Source organism: Raphanus sativus, chromosome 4 (genome assembly GCF_000801105.2).
Source record: "Raphanus sativus cultivar WK10039 chromosome 4, ASM80110v3, whole genome shotgun sequence".
NCBI lineage: Eukaryota > Viridiplantae > Streptophyta > Magnoliopsida > Brassicales > Brassicaceae > Raphanus > Raphanus sativus.
Window position 1 is genome coordinate 19,226,882 of NC_079514.1, and position 15,100 is coordinate 19,241,981.

Genomic DNA, 15,100 nt, shown 5'->3' on the forward strand with positions numbered 1-15,100 from the left:
TATAAGATTTTAGTTTTATGCACTATTACTACAGTTATTACATATCTGTAACCATAAAGTATTATAAATTTTACCGACTGGTGTAGTATAATTATAAATAATAGACCTAAGATCAACAATTTACATTTGTCAAAAAATTGTAATAATAAAGAAAAACTTACCTTAACTTCTAGTAATTAAAGATACAATTAAACATGTATAATAGATAATGGAATAATTAAGCTTGTCAAATGACAAAAAAAAGAATTGTTCACTTTCTTTAAAAATTTGTAAGAAGTATAGTGATTCCTTATGAAGTAATTATTTAAAGACTAACTGGTTTCTCATTAATTAAGACCTCAAATTGCTAAAGTATTAAATAATAGCACATAGTAACGGTTAAAGGTGTTTCACGATAATTATATATGGTGTTTTCGATTTCTCTCAATCACTTTATAACTTTTCGAATTAAATTTATTTATTTCTAACTTTTATGATTACGAACGGTTACATCTTAAAATAAAATAAAATAAAATAAAAATAAAAAAATATTTAAAATTATAACATAATAATTTATATTATTTAAAACTTTATATTTTATAATATAATATATGAATAGACTATTTTAATATACATTCACTCATTATTTGTCCTAGTTTAATATTTACATGATTTCTGCACCAAAATATATACTTTTTTCTCTCATTTGTTTTTTAAAAGGTATCATCAATTGAATTATAAATATCAACTTAATTTTTTTTTAACTTAGTCTGCACTAAAATTTATTATAAATTCGGAAATCAACAATTTCATTGATAACAAAGGATTAGAAGTAAATATGAATATATTAAAGAAATTGTTCTAAAACTTTAACATTACATTAAATAACTATAAGAAGTAATCCCAATAGTATAATTTTAAGTGATATGATTATATTAATTTATAAAGACTTTTTTCGCACACATTTGTTTACCATCGATAATATATGATTGCATTCAATTTCCGCTACTATGTCAGTCCAACAAATTGTTTGTTACTATTTGAAACTCGAATTTTATAATAATAATATTAATTATTTATCATATGAAAATAGTAGAAAAAGATTTCTTTATTAAGATTTTGTGTTATAAAATAAATGAATTTGTTCGTTTACAAGAAATTAAATATATAAAAAATTGTTAAAGCGGAAAAAACTATATCGTCCATTTTTCATAATTTTTTGTTGGTCCGTCTTTTTAAAGTCAGGAAATATGAAAAATATAGAAAATATACACAAAACAAGAAAAAAATATACGAAAAATATTTTGCTTGACTAAATATTAGTAGAACATAATTTCTTTATTTGATCTACGAACGGCAAAAAACATGATTTACTGTTTACAAACTGGTAGATTGTAGATTCGGTTAACTACATAGATATCTGGAGCACGTAGAACGTAAAATCTACCAATGGTTACGGTTATACCTTCGTAGAATAACTTGGCTGCTATTTCCTTTAGTTTTGAACTACGGTAGATTTCATTCACTATTATTTTCTAATATATCAATGAAGACGAAATCACAAAATCTACATATATACCAATACTCTGCAAAAAGTATGATTGCTCTATCTACCAAAATACTCTATCCTACCGCAGCTAGATTATACAATCTACCATGTTATTAATATCCTATAGACAACATAATGTATGTTCAGTCAAATTCGAAATATATATTTTTCCTAAATCTCTCCAAAATCTATTAAGAGAATGTATTCTTATTATTTCCTAAAATTTTCAATAGTTTTTTTTAAGAAAAAAAACCATCTTCTCCTTGTTCATTACATGTTCCTAACTAGTTTTTTCTAAACCACCCAAAAATTTTGAATCTCTTATCGAAGAAGATAAATATGCCTCTTGCAGGTTGTGAAAATTTGATCCCCTTAAAGGATGGAGATTTGCTGTTGATAAGAAAGACCGAGGTATATAACTGGTTGTGGAATCGACAAGTTCCTTTGAAGACATGCAGATTATGGATTCTGAGGCCTTTTTAATTGACCAAAACCTTGTCGACCTTGAGTTAAGCTACTTGCCTATGGAGTTAATCAGTACAATGGAGTCCCCAGTTATCATCGGGAATGATTAGCAAGTTAAAAAATTCTTATATATGCACGTGAAAATGTTCGACAAGGTTTTGTGTGTCTACTTCACCTATCAATAGAAACAGCGACAACATCGAGCTTGCTAAGGAGGCATCTAACTCGCGTTTCAGAGAGCAAGGTGAACCTTCCTCGTTTTCACCTCGAGATGACATTGGTAGCTCATCTGAATCGAATAAGCATGTTGAAGACAATTGTAACTCGAAAGATTGGGAAAAAGATGATGATTTCGACTTAAGTGCAAAAGAAGACAAGAGGTGAAAAAAATGTTTGATTTTCTTTAACTGATGTTGTGAAGACGGGTGAAACGTCCCAAAACAAACCGATGTTAAAGCATCACTAGATATCTCAGCAATGAATCATAACTTTGATTATAAAGTTGTAAATCAGATAGAATACTTTGGTATATCTGATGCATTGACAACAAGTGTAACAAGAGTGTTCGTGATAAGAGATTATCAGGATCCACATATTTCATCATAAAAAATATGTGGCAGATCATACATGTGATGCGTCAAGTATGAATAATGGTGGTTGAACAGCCTCTGCAAAAATTATTGGTAGTCTAATAATGCATAGGTATGATGGTGTGAAAGTAGGTCCCAAAGCTACTGGTTTCATACAGATTATGAGAATGGATCAAGGATGCGAGATATATAAATCCTTAGTATGCGATGCTCGCAAGTTTGCAATTAATGTCGTTAGAGGTATTTCCGAGAAGAGATTTGGGAAAATTCTGAAATACTTGCACATGCTGAAAGAAGTTGATCCAGTAACACATATGTGTTATGAAACAGATGTAGATGGTAAATTCTGATTTCTCTTCGTTTCATTTGGGCAATCAGTTCAGGGTTATCATACATCCATTCAAAAGTTCTTGTTATTGATGGGACATTTTTGAAGATCAAATACAAAGGGGTATTAAAAGTTGAGACAACTTTAGATGAAAACTCTATCTTGTATCCTATTGAACTTGCGGTTGTAGACTCAGAAAATGATTGTTTATAGGATTGGTTTATGAGACAACTAAAGGTTATTGTTGCGGACGAGTGTTCTCTAGCTTCTGTGTCAAACAGAAATACCTCGATTGATAAGGCACTTGAGAACATATATCCTCTTTCTCAACATGTAATTTGCATTCACCATTTGTTGAATAATGTGATCACATATTAAAGAAGAAAGAGAATGGTTGGGTTGATTGCAAAATCTTCTAAAGCTTATAAATTTGTCGATTTTCAGAAGCGATTTTAAGCTGTCTGCAATAATAGTCTAGCTATTGAAAAATATTTAATAATGCAGATGTTACAAAGTGGGCTCGCTACCAGTTTCCAGGATTCAGGTACGACATGAGGACGACAAACCCGGCTGAATCAATAAACTCTGCTTTGCGCACACCAAGAGAGTATCCAGCCATTCTTTTTTAGGATATCATCAGCGAAATGCTGACCCGTTTGTTCTTCGAATGTCGGGCACTAATCAGGAAGCATACACAACCCCTGACTATTACCATCGAGAAGAAGATATGTATGCAGATAAACAAGGGAAACACGTTTCTTATCCAGCCAGTTAACAAGAATCAATTTTTGGTCCGGGGAGATACAATCGACTGAATGGTTGATCTGGACAGAAGAACTTGCTTATGTGGAAAATACGACCTGCAAAAAATTCCATGTAGACACGCCATTAAGGCTGGTTTAACAGTCGGCTGAGTCCCACACTCACTTACGGATGGCATCTACACTACTTACTCATGGAAAAAAGTTTATCAAGAAGTCATCAATTCAATAGGTGTTCTTGAAGATAGTTAGATTGTTCCAGATGATGTTGTAAATGCCAATGTGCTACACTCTGCAATTGTTACTGGTTTTAGGCATGTTAATTATCAATCTGCAATCGTTACTGGTTTTAGACAATAGTTACTGGTTTTAGACTTGTTGACACTCTTTTTCATCCTACTGTGAACTGAAGATAGCTTCGAAAACAAAGAAATCAAACAATAGTAATCGATTGTAAACTGAAGCTGATCATAATGAGTTTATATAAATTGATCATAATGAAAACATCATCCTACAGGGCTAATTCGAACACAATAACCTCATAAAATTATCAATCGATAAGTAGAACTTGCTCAGACAATAACCTATGATTGCTCCTACGATTACCATAGCCACCGTCCCAATATTTAGCTTCTGTTTCATCTCTTTTTCAACTCTAGCAATCTCCAAGTTCACCTTCTCTTTCCGCTTCTTTGACATCTCATGTTCAACTCTAGCAATCTCAGACTTCACATTTTCCATAATTTTTTCTTTAAACTTCTTAAGCCCTTGAGAAACTCTCTTATGTTTCACATCTACCGTTTGTATCTCTCAAAGCTTCATCAATCCATTTAAATAGATGATTCTCAGATTTTCTCTATCACAAATGAAAAATTCAATAAAGATTCTAGTTTGAATTGTAATTCTAAGCGTTATAGTATGATATAATCTGAAAAACGAAATTGAAAAGGAGAAGAAGAAGTTGACAAAACATGGTCGATGAAGTTGTTATGCCCTCTCCAACCCAATACCCTGTAAGAACACCATAAGTCGAGATTCGAAGAAAACGAGAAAGAGAAAGTTGATGAACTGCTTACTTTGGTTTTCAATTCTAGATTTGCAGAGAAAGCACCCTAATCCTCTTTTTTCTCTTGTTTGGTTTCTTATGTTTCGACAAATGATAAGTAAATCACGTGTTTGGGGGTATGTGGATCCGGGGTCCATTTTAAGATTTTTTGGTTGGGCTGGTATAAACCGTAAATAGCTATACTTTAAAACACTGAAAAATACCTGTTAAATACTATTCCCTAAAACATGAAATCGACTTCTTACAAGTAAAAGAAGACAAAACTCGAAAAACACTAAATTGTATAAGTTAAGTCTAAACTATAACTTATTAATCACTCAAATCGACTTGTTACATACTAAATTCTAACTTCTTGAACCCTATATGATTTAGGGTTTTGGGGTTTGAACCCTATATGATTTAGAGTTTAAGGTTTCAACCCTCTGTGATTTAAAGATGTATGATTTATCCTAACTATATAAACTCATACATTAAAATGTAAATTATAGTAACAACAATAAAATAAGATTTTAAAGCAAAAAAAATAATCATGAATTCAAATAATAAACAGTTCCATAACAAAAAACAGTAGTGTATGAATTAAATTGATATCTAAAATCTTAAACCGAAAATATCAAAGAAAACAATCATGAACTTAAAAATGAAACGAGAGACAGTACAGTCATGGTTCGACAAATAGATTTACGAGACTAGACGATAATGCATGATATTAATATTACGGACTGGGCGGGACTAGACGACGTTCTTGATTTCAGTCCAGGATGTAAGAGATCATGGTGGTAACTGCTTAAGACAGTGCAAAGCATCTTCAGCAAGTGAGTGCTTGAAGAGCTTGCAAAGAAGATAGTCCTTAGGGACTCCATTGGCTTTAATGGCAGAAACCAAATCCTCGAACCTTTTCAGATGGTCCATATGATGCTCGTGTGATAACCCACTGTAGGGGGTCTGTCCTACGGGTGTAAAGAACTGTGATTTCAGCTCAAAATTCTTCCTCTAAATAGCAGGATAATGAGTAGCAGATCTATTGCTTTACTATTGATCTGGACGGTTGTAATCAACTAAATTGTCGGGTCGAGCAGCCTCGTCTACAGCTTGAGCAACAGCTGTAGCGGTATCAACATCAGTATCAGGGATTGCAACCCCCTGATTATCTACTCTCTGGCTTGCTGCATTATGTAGATGACCATCCTGGTCATGTAGGTTTCCATTATCCACCTGAATGAGAATTAAAGTTGCAACCATGTCTCGTAGAGTAGATGTCGATCAGCGTTCGGTGAAAAGTGTTGATCGATGTCGGGTGTGGAGTATCGATCGACGGATGAAGAGTATCTGTCGACGGTTGCTGGGAAAGGCGCTAGATCTAGGATTTCAGGTAATTATGATTATAATGATACATAATACTTAGGGTGTCAATCCTAGAACTCGAATTCTTAAGTGAAAGTATTCCAGCTTCCGCTGTTGAATCAATCTAATTGACTAAGTCCAATACCTCAGCTGTTGCATTTTGATATGGATCGAGCGTCGATCAATGCTATGGTGAGAGCATCGATCGATGTTCTCTTAGGCAAGCTTTAGCGAGTTGATCGATAAGTTTGCTAGTCTTAACTATATAACCTGTCGCGTTTCTCTACCAATCCTAGCCCAAGGAAATCTAATCTGTTGCAGAACCTATTGTCGTAGTTGTTCACAATCCTAAGTTCAGTGTTCCAGTTAACTACTCTACAACACACGCATTACAAGCAATTCCTTAAAAGTTATCTATCACTTTAGAAATTCTATAGCTGGGGTTAATCCTTCATAACCTATATGAATCTACAAGTAAATTAATCAGATATATCAAAGTAAATCATCATAAACATAAATTGCATAAATTGAACAAGGTAGAAAAACTGGAGTTTCAATACAAAGCTCTGAAGGAGTCTTGGATCTTCTCTCCAAACTACTAAAACCATGTATATGTTTGTTGTGAAAAGTAAGAAAGTGTGTATTGCCTAGAACAATGGCAGAGCACTTAAATATTAGATTAAAGTCAACTAGGGGTATTCTTGTAAATGTGGAAGACTTGGGATATAAGTCCGCCGAGAACCAAGTCGGGCCTTGCGCGCTTTGATGTCGATCGACGATAGATGATGCCCGACAATCAATGGTTGACTCTAAATGTCGACCTCTTGGACTGGCTCTATGGTCAGCTATGAATTTCTTTTATCTGAATCTCCAAAATGCTCTAAAATCACTATTTACTCCAAATTATACATAAACCTGTAAATATACTAAAAAGACTCAAAACAAAGTAAATATATTCTAAAATACCTATATACCATGATTAATAATGAGTAAAATCCATGGTATATCAAATGTCCTCTCCAAGTTCTCTGGCCGGAAAGAAGTCATTGGTGTGGTGAAATCTTTAGGGTCTTGAGATTGATTGTCTTGAGATGAGATGAATCGAAACTGTCAACATTTGACTCTTGTGTAAGGCTTCCCATTGTCTTCTGTAAGTGCACTTGAGTCTCTAAATTGACATATAAGGTGCCAAATAAGCTTCCGAACACCTCAGACAAGTCTGCATCCTGGTTATAAAGCACAAAACATGACATTAGAACTTTTAGAACATATATATTACAATAGAAAATACATGCAATTACATTACATCATCCTTACATCAATATTACAAACTGGAAACAAAACATCATCCTTGCATCACTATTACAAACAATAAACAAAATAGCATCCTTACATCAATATTACAAACCGCAAAACGGTAACTCAAGACATCAAAAGAGATATATTTCTTGTTTACCTTTGTCTTATACCTTATATTAACAGCATTTGTAGGACCACCAGTGTGAGAAAGAGCCGGAGCTCGGCTGCTAGAAGGAACAATAACACGAGTGTGAGAAGTAGTAGGAGCAGGAGAACTAGTGTGAGTAGATGCCAGAGTAGGAGCACGAGCACAAGTAGAATCCGAAGCAGGAGCATGAGTATAAGCCAGAGAAACACCATGAGCATGAGTATAAGCCGGAGCAGCAACATGAGCATGAGTAGAAGCCAGAATAGCACCAGGAGTCTGATATGAAAGGTCCATCTCCTCAAATTTGGTAAACCGGCAATCAATAATCTCGCGTACCTCAAGGTCCAAGGCAGTAAAAAACGACTTAAACAAACCATGAATATAGTGCTTCATTTTGCTTCACGATTTTTATATTTGTCGGTTGATATTTGGCAAAGCAACCTCTTCTTTCTTGACTCGGCTCCAATATCCTGAAACTTGTTCTTTCCCTTCTTTGCAGGAGACACATGGGTGGTTTGTATTTATTCTTCCATTCCATTCTCACTTGTTTCTCCAGCCTATTCTTCCGCTTAACCATCTTCCTCAGAACTGTAAACATATGGTTGTACAATTTCCTGATAACCCCAAAATTGCTTACTCCACTCATACTTCTTTCGGTACATGTCAATGATCATATCGACTCTTTCATCCTTCATCTCACCGGCTCGTTCAAAGCCAACCTCAACAGTGATATTTCAACTTTTAGTAGAAGAGACATATGGAAACATATATCCCTACAAAACATAAACAAATAAACAAAGTTAGACACAAACATTAAGAACTATGAAATTCAATCACATTAATTAAAGGAATCTGAACTTACAGTTCAAAATCAGACTCAATGCTAATAATATCCTCATATGAAATCTTAGAAGATCCTTTCCAATTCAAGCATCTTATGCTAATGACGCCTTCTCTGAGCTTCATACCCAAAAGAGACCCGATGTTCAGAAATTGTTGTTGACCTTATCAACTTTAGTTTCGGTTCCCTCTTTGAATATGAATTTAGGAAATTGATCCATCATCATACATGTGAACAATAGAAAGAATACAACCGCTAGTCAGTACCCATAAAACAAAGACATCATAATACTAGTTCATTCCAAATTAATAAGTCGAGACATTACAAATAAATTAGAAGTGTAAACAAATGTTTTTTTTGTCTCACCCAACCAAATATGAGTTCATTCATCAATAACCCAATACGAGTTTATTACAAGAACAGTAACCCGAGACATCACAACACAATATTGAAAAATATTGTTCTTGTGTAGAGTAACTATAATCTATCACAAAGCACCAACACAAACAAAGATTTATGAACTGTATAAAAATGAGACTTCTATTCGATGATAAACATCATAAATTATGTAACTTTGATAACATAAGCGATGACAAAAAAATGAAACTTTGATAAGATAGAAGCCTAAAACATTCACATAAACTAAATTGAAGCCTATCACGCTGAAACGATGATAAGAAAAACTCAAGAGAGAGAAAAAAAGACATGCAGAAAAAATCACAAGTCGTTTAACAAACCTGAAAAGCTCGATTCTTAGGCTTAAAATAAGAGCTGAGAGCGTATCAAGAAGAGTCAGCGAAGCAGGAGCTTGATTTTCCGGTGAGATACTTGAGAAGGAGATCGCGAATTGAGCACGAGGTGTAGGAGACTTCAACTATGGAACAGAAGACTGCCGGAATCCTAGGGGGAAGAAGGAACTCCGGTGATGGCGAAGTGAAACACCGTCGAGACTAATCGCCGGTGAGGTGACTCTGTTTCTCTCACGACAAGAAAAGAGAAGATTTAATTTAAGGTTCGTGGGACACTGATTTAGGACAACTTATAGTTAGATTTATGGCATATGGACAATATATTTATGTTTTTGTTCTATATTTACTAATTTCCCTTAAATTTATTGTGTCTGCGTAGTGATGATGTATTCCATACAATCTTATTTCACATGAATTCGTCAAAATTTGGTGCAGCTTTCTTTGATGTTATTTTGTTCAACGGTATACCTTAAAGACCAGTGTTACTATCTTTTATTGTTTAACGTATTCGTTACTTTGTTAAAAAAAAATTCTAAAAAACCTAGTGGAAAAAACTATAGTAAAATAAAAGAGTATAATCACTTGCCCTCAAACGAATATTATGTCATCTCGTATTTCTTTTTAATGACACATTCCAATATTATGGACATGTTTCTTAATACTAGATGGCTACATTATCACATGATTGGTCATACCTTACATCAATCTCTTTATTCTTCTTGAACTCTTGAGTGTACTAGTAAAATTTAAGATGTATATGTTTCGTTCTATCACTTTTGATGAATCCTTGTTTTTTGATTGAACATAAAATACTGCATTATCTAATATAAAATGGTTGGTTCCACATTTTTGTTAATCCCAGCTGAAAATATGTGTCGATTTATTGATCTTAGCCATACACATTCTCTACTTGCATCATGGATACAATAATCTCAGCATGACTAAAAGAGGTGGCCACAAATGTTTGTTTCTGAAAATGCCAAGATATAACAGTTCCCCAGACTGTGAAAACGTATCATTTTGGCGATCATGCTTCATTTGGATCTGATAGATATCATGCATATGCAAAACCAACCAGTTGATTTTTTAGGATAAAAATCTAAATCAATGTGCCTTGAAATTAACAAAAGATATGTTTAATTTCATTCCAATTTCTTTGTGTGGGTGAGCTGAATCTTTCCAAAAGATTTAACAGCAAATGATATACTATGTACAATTTGCAAGGTACACCAGTGCTCTTATTGCATTTAGATAAAGTACTTCAGAACCAAGTATTTCTTTATTTTCCACAGGTGGTCGAAATAGATATTTATCAACATTTAGTGATCTAACAACCATTAGGGTGCTAAGAGAACTTAATTTATCTATGTTTAAGTGTCCAACACTCTTTTAATATGTGTGGATTAGTGTACAAATATACCATTTTGAAAAAACTCAATATTTAGGCCGAGACAATATTTTGAGTTTTGATAATATTAAGATTAAGCCTGGGCATAAAATCCGGAATCCGAAATCCGGAATCCGAAATCCGAACCGAACCCGAACCAAACCCAAACCGAAAAACCAGACCCGTTATCCGACCCCAAATGTAAAAATATCCGAATGGGTCTTGTAGGGTGGTATAAAAAAAATCCGAACCCGAACGGATAACCCGAAAAACCCGAAAATAATAGTTGATATAAATATTTTGAAATATATATATATATTTATATTTATATATAAGTATTTTAGTTATTAAATTTAATATTCGTGGTAATATGATATATAGTAATAAATATTAACAATATTAAAAATGTTTTAAGTACACAATTAGTTATAAATAAGTAATTTATAATTTGTTCATTGGAATAACAAGTCTACTCTCTATAATATAATGTATATTGTTTATAAATAATGTTTTTTTTCATGCTTGATTTAACATTTTATTGTTATTTTAGTAATTTTATGTGTGACAGATTAATTTTTATTAATTTAGTTTTTTTTCTTTATGTTTTTCTTTAAGTTTTTGTTTTTTTACTTTGGTTATAAGCGAACCGAACCGATATAACCCGAACACGAATGATATATGGTTACTTTATGGGTTTTATGACGTAATATAATTTTAACTGAACCCGAAGTGTTATTATCCGAACCCGACCCGTACTAATGAAATTTTTACTATGGGACCTAGGAGCGTAAACCCGAAAACCCGAAAATTCGAAAAATCCGATCCGAACGCCAACGGGTACCCGAACGCCCATGCCTAATTAAGATCATCATTATATACCACAATTATCACAAATTTGGATATTGTTTTCTTGATAAAACGCATGGGTATATAGGATTGTTGACATATCTTTCTTTTGTTAAATATTCATTGAAACGATTATACAATATACATCCAGATTTTTAACCCATATAATGATATTTGTAATTTATTGCACACAACTATTTAGGTTTGTATTTTAATGCTTCTTGCATTTTAAAGTTATCATAACTCTCATGTAGATATCAATATCTAATAACCTATATAAATATGATGTAACAGCATCTAAAAGACGCATCTCGAGATTATTTTGTTAGATGGTAGACTCATCATAGATCTAAATGTGATTGCATTTATAACAGGAGAACATGTTTTCTCATAATTCCAAATCTTTGAAAAAAGGTCACAAGGCGAGCTTTGTATCTCATAATCTCTCTTTTTCTAAAAAAAAAAGATCTCTTTTAAAGAAAACTTGTTTGTATATAATTAGTTTCACATCTACAGGTGTGAAACAATAAATCTACGTGTCGTTTATTAAGCAAATCAAGTTTTCTTTGTATTCCATTTTTCAATCATGTCTCTTATAATATTCATAAATATATTTTACTTCCAAATTTTTGTTTCCTTATTTATCTCACTAGACTAGATATATGAGAAAGCATCATCAACATCATCCTTTTCATTTTTTCTATATCTTCGTAATATGGATATAGTTGATAAAAATCTCATGATTTACTTTTGACTCATGATGCTCTGTTTTGTCAGCATTTTCATCATTTGATTCTTTCAAAATATTTTATGCTATTTTGAGTGTGTCATGATCTCAATTTACATTTGTTTTCTAGGATTTTTATTGTTAAAACCAACAAATATACCATGCTTCAGGCGCGTCCTAAACTCACATGCATTATTTTATTTTCCTTTCTTATTTGATACTTTGGTACAAGAAGGAACTATTGTATCAGGTGCATGAGATTTAGTTACTGTTTTGGTATCCACAAATGAATCTTTTTTTGTCGACACCACAAATGAATCAGGTAGCTGATTTGTTATACTGTAACATCCTTAATACTAGATCGGATCACCATGACGGACCATGAGACAAAAAACGTGCAAACCAGTCGCACGATACAAATATAAGTATTCCATAGTATGAATAAAGGTTATATGTTCCAGTGAGAGTAGAGAGTAAACTAAAGAAACATAATAAAGTAAAGAAATAGAGTTTAACCGAACTACAAAAAGAATGAGACTATATAGACCAGCTGGAAGGAACTTAGTTTCAAGCTCAGTCAAGTCGTGTCGGCTAGATCAGATGATAATCAGAGCTCAACTAGTTAGGCCAGTAGCTAAAAAGCTAAACTCAGTTGAGAGGAGTCTTTGGAAATTAGGAAAATTGGTCGGGTCTAAGTGGTTATGAGTCCAAATGTTAAGTCTGGTTTGAGAATGATTTAAGCATGAGGGGAACTGTACTTGGGCGACAAGGCTTAGCACGTGTGGCAAGCGTGCTAAGCGGTTGTACGGTTTATGGCTGAATAGTTATAAATAGATATGTTTTCATTTGGTTGGGCAAAAGACACTGTATTGCTTTGGTAAACAGTGAGCCGTTTTCTTTATAAATACTATGCATTGGATATGATTTTGGGCACATAATTCCTTATGATAGTCAAATTTATAAGGGAAAATTGGGTTAATACTTATAGGGAAACCAACCATAAGATGCATGTATAGAATACATACTTACTAAGTTATCAATATATTGATTATATCTTTGATGGTTTCAGGATCTGAAGGTGATTGTGGAAAGGATTGGCTTAGTGTGAAGACTCAAAGCCATGAAGATGAGTGGTGTAATAAAATGACTAAGATCAAACTTATGTAATAGCCTATAGAGTAAATTTATCATTTGTACTGAATCCTTTGTGTACAAATAAAGAAATCAGTTTGTTTTTCCTTTATCTATCTTGTTGACCATAATCTAAGATTATGTAATATGAATCACAGAATGACTGAATCAAATTTAACATTATAAAATCTTAAAATTGACTGAATGGCTCATTTTCACTAGGTGAACGAGTGTGATTGACCTCTTTGGAACTAATATTCTGGGATGGGATATTTCATATACTCTGTAAATGCATAATTTGTCGAACTTCTAATCCATACTCTTTACTTGGAGAATCAAGGTGTAACAATGATGGTACACTACATTTAATATCATTTTCTATATTTTTGTTTTCTCTCCTAGATCTGAGGATAATTTCTCATCAAAATGACAATCCGTAAAATGTGTCATGAAGATGTCACTGGTCTATGGTACTAGGTATCGTATAATTGATGGAGAATCACATGCACATATATTTAAAATCTTTCTTGTGGTTTCATCATTGTACATTGTGGTGGTGCTACATGCACATATACCACAAAACCAATTATTCTTAGATGAGAAATATTTGGTTCTTATCCAAAATTGTAATTGTAGTGGAGAATGCTTATAGTATGCACTTGGTTTTATCTGAACGAGTGTTTCTGCATGAAAAATAGCATGTTTCCATATATGGATTTGAATTTTTGATCTCATGATCAAAGGCATTGCATCAATTATAGACACTCAATTAAAGGTTCAACCAATGTATTTTGTGTATGAAAATGAGCCATATAATGTTCAACTTCAATTCTTGTTACAATGCAATAATCATTGAATGTCTAGGATGTGAATTCATCAGTTGTTGTCTAATATAATTCTAAATAGTATATTCAGAGAACTGTGATCGTAATATAACTACTTGAGTTAAGAATCTTGCAAATGTCACATTTCGTGATGATAAGACAAACATGTAACAATATATTAGATGCATCAATGAATACCAAAAAACAATCAAATGATCCATATAGTGGATGTATTGGTTCATATATACCGTCTTGAATTCTTTTAAACAATTTTGATGATTCTTTATTAGTTTTGTTTGACGATGGCCTGATGATCAATTTTTCAAGAAAACATGTAACTAATATTATTTTTTCCTTGATAAATCTTCTTGATTTTCAGTGAGTGACCATGTGAGTTTTTAATGATTTTTTGCATCATTGTGGTATCCATGTGAATGAGGCAATCATGCAATAATATGAAATCTTATGAATTTTATTTCATTGTAAGACTTTATTTGATTGAATTGATAAAATTTTGATGTAGTCCCGAAGGAAGTTCTGGAAACTTTTCTAATATATCTCTTTTGCCATATTTATCAGAAATTAATTACTTGTACTTCTTTTCATCCTCAGTTGCAGATTAGCATCATATTCGTTAAGATATATGTCTTTGGCACTCAATAAATTATTTTTAGAATTTGGAGAATATAGAGCATTGTTTATGAAAAATAGTGTTCCATTTGGTAAAGTTAGTTTTACCAGTTATTTCAATCATGTCTTCCGGACCTGATACTGTATTGACAACACTTCTTGTCGGAGTCGTATTAGAGAATTATGTTTTATTTTGTCTCAGAATAGTGTGTGTTGTTCTACTATCTGGTATACAAATTTTTTGAATCTATTTTTTATTTTGTGTCATTTATGAACCATTTTTGTAATTGTCATAGTCATAAATAAAAAAACATTTGAAACTCGTTCATATAATAATTTCATGATTGATTATCTTCCTTGATCAGAAAACAGTTCAGCGGATTCATTAATTGCAAGAGATTTTCAGAACGATCTATATTTTGTTAGTTGTTTAATT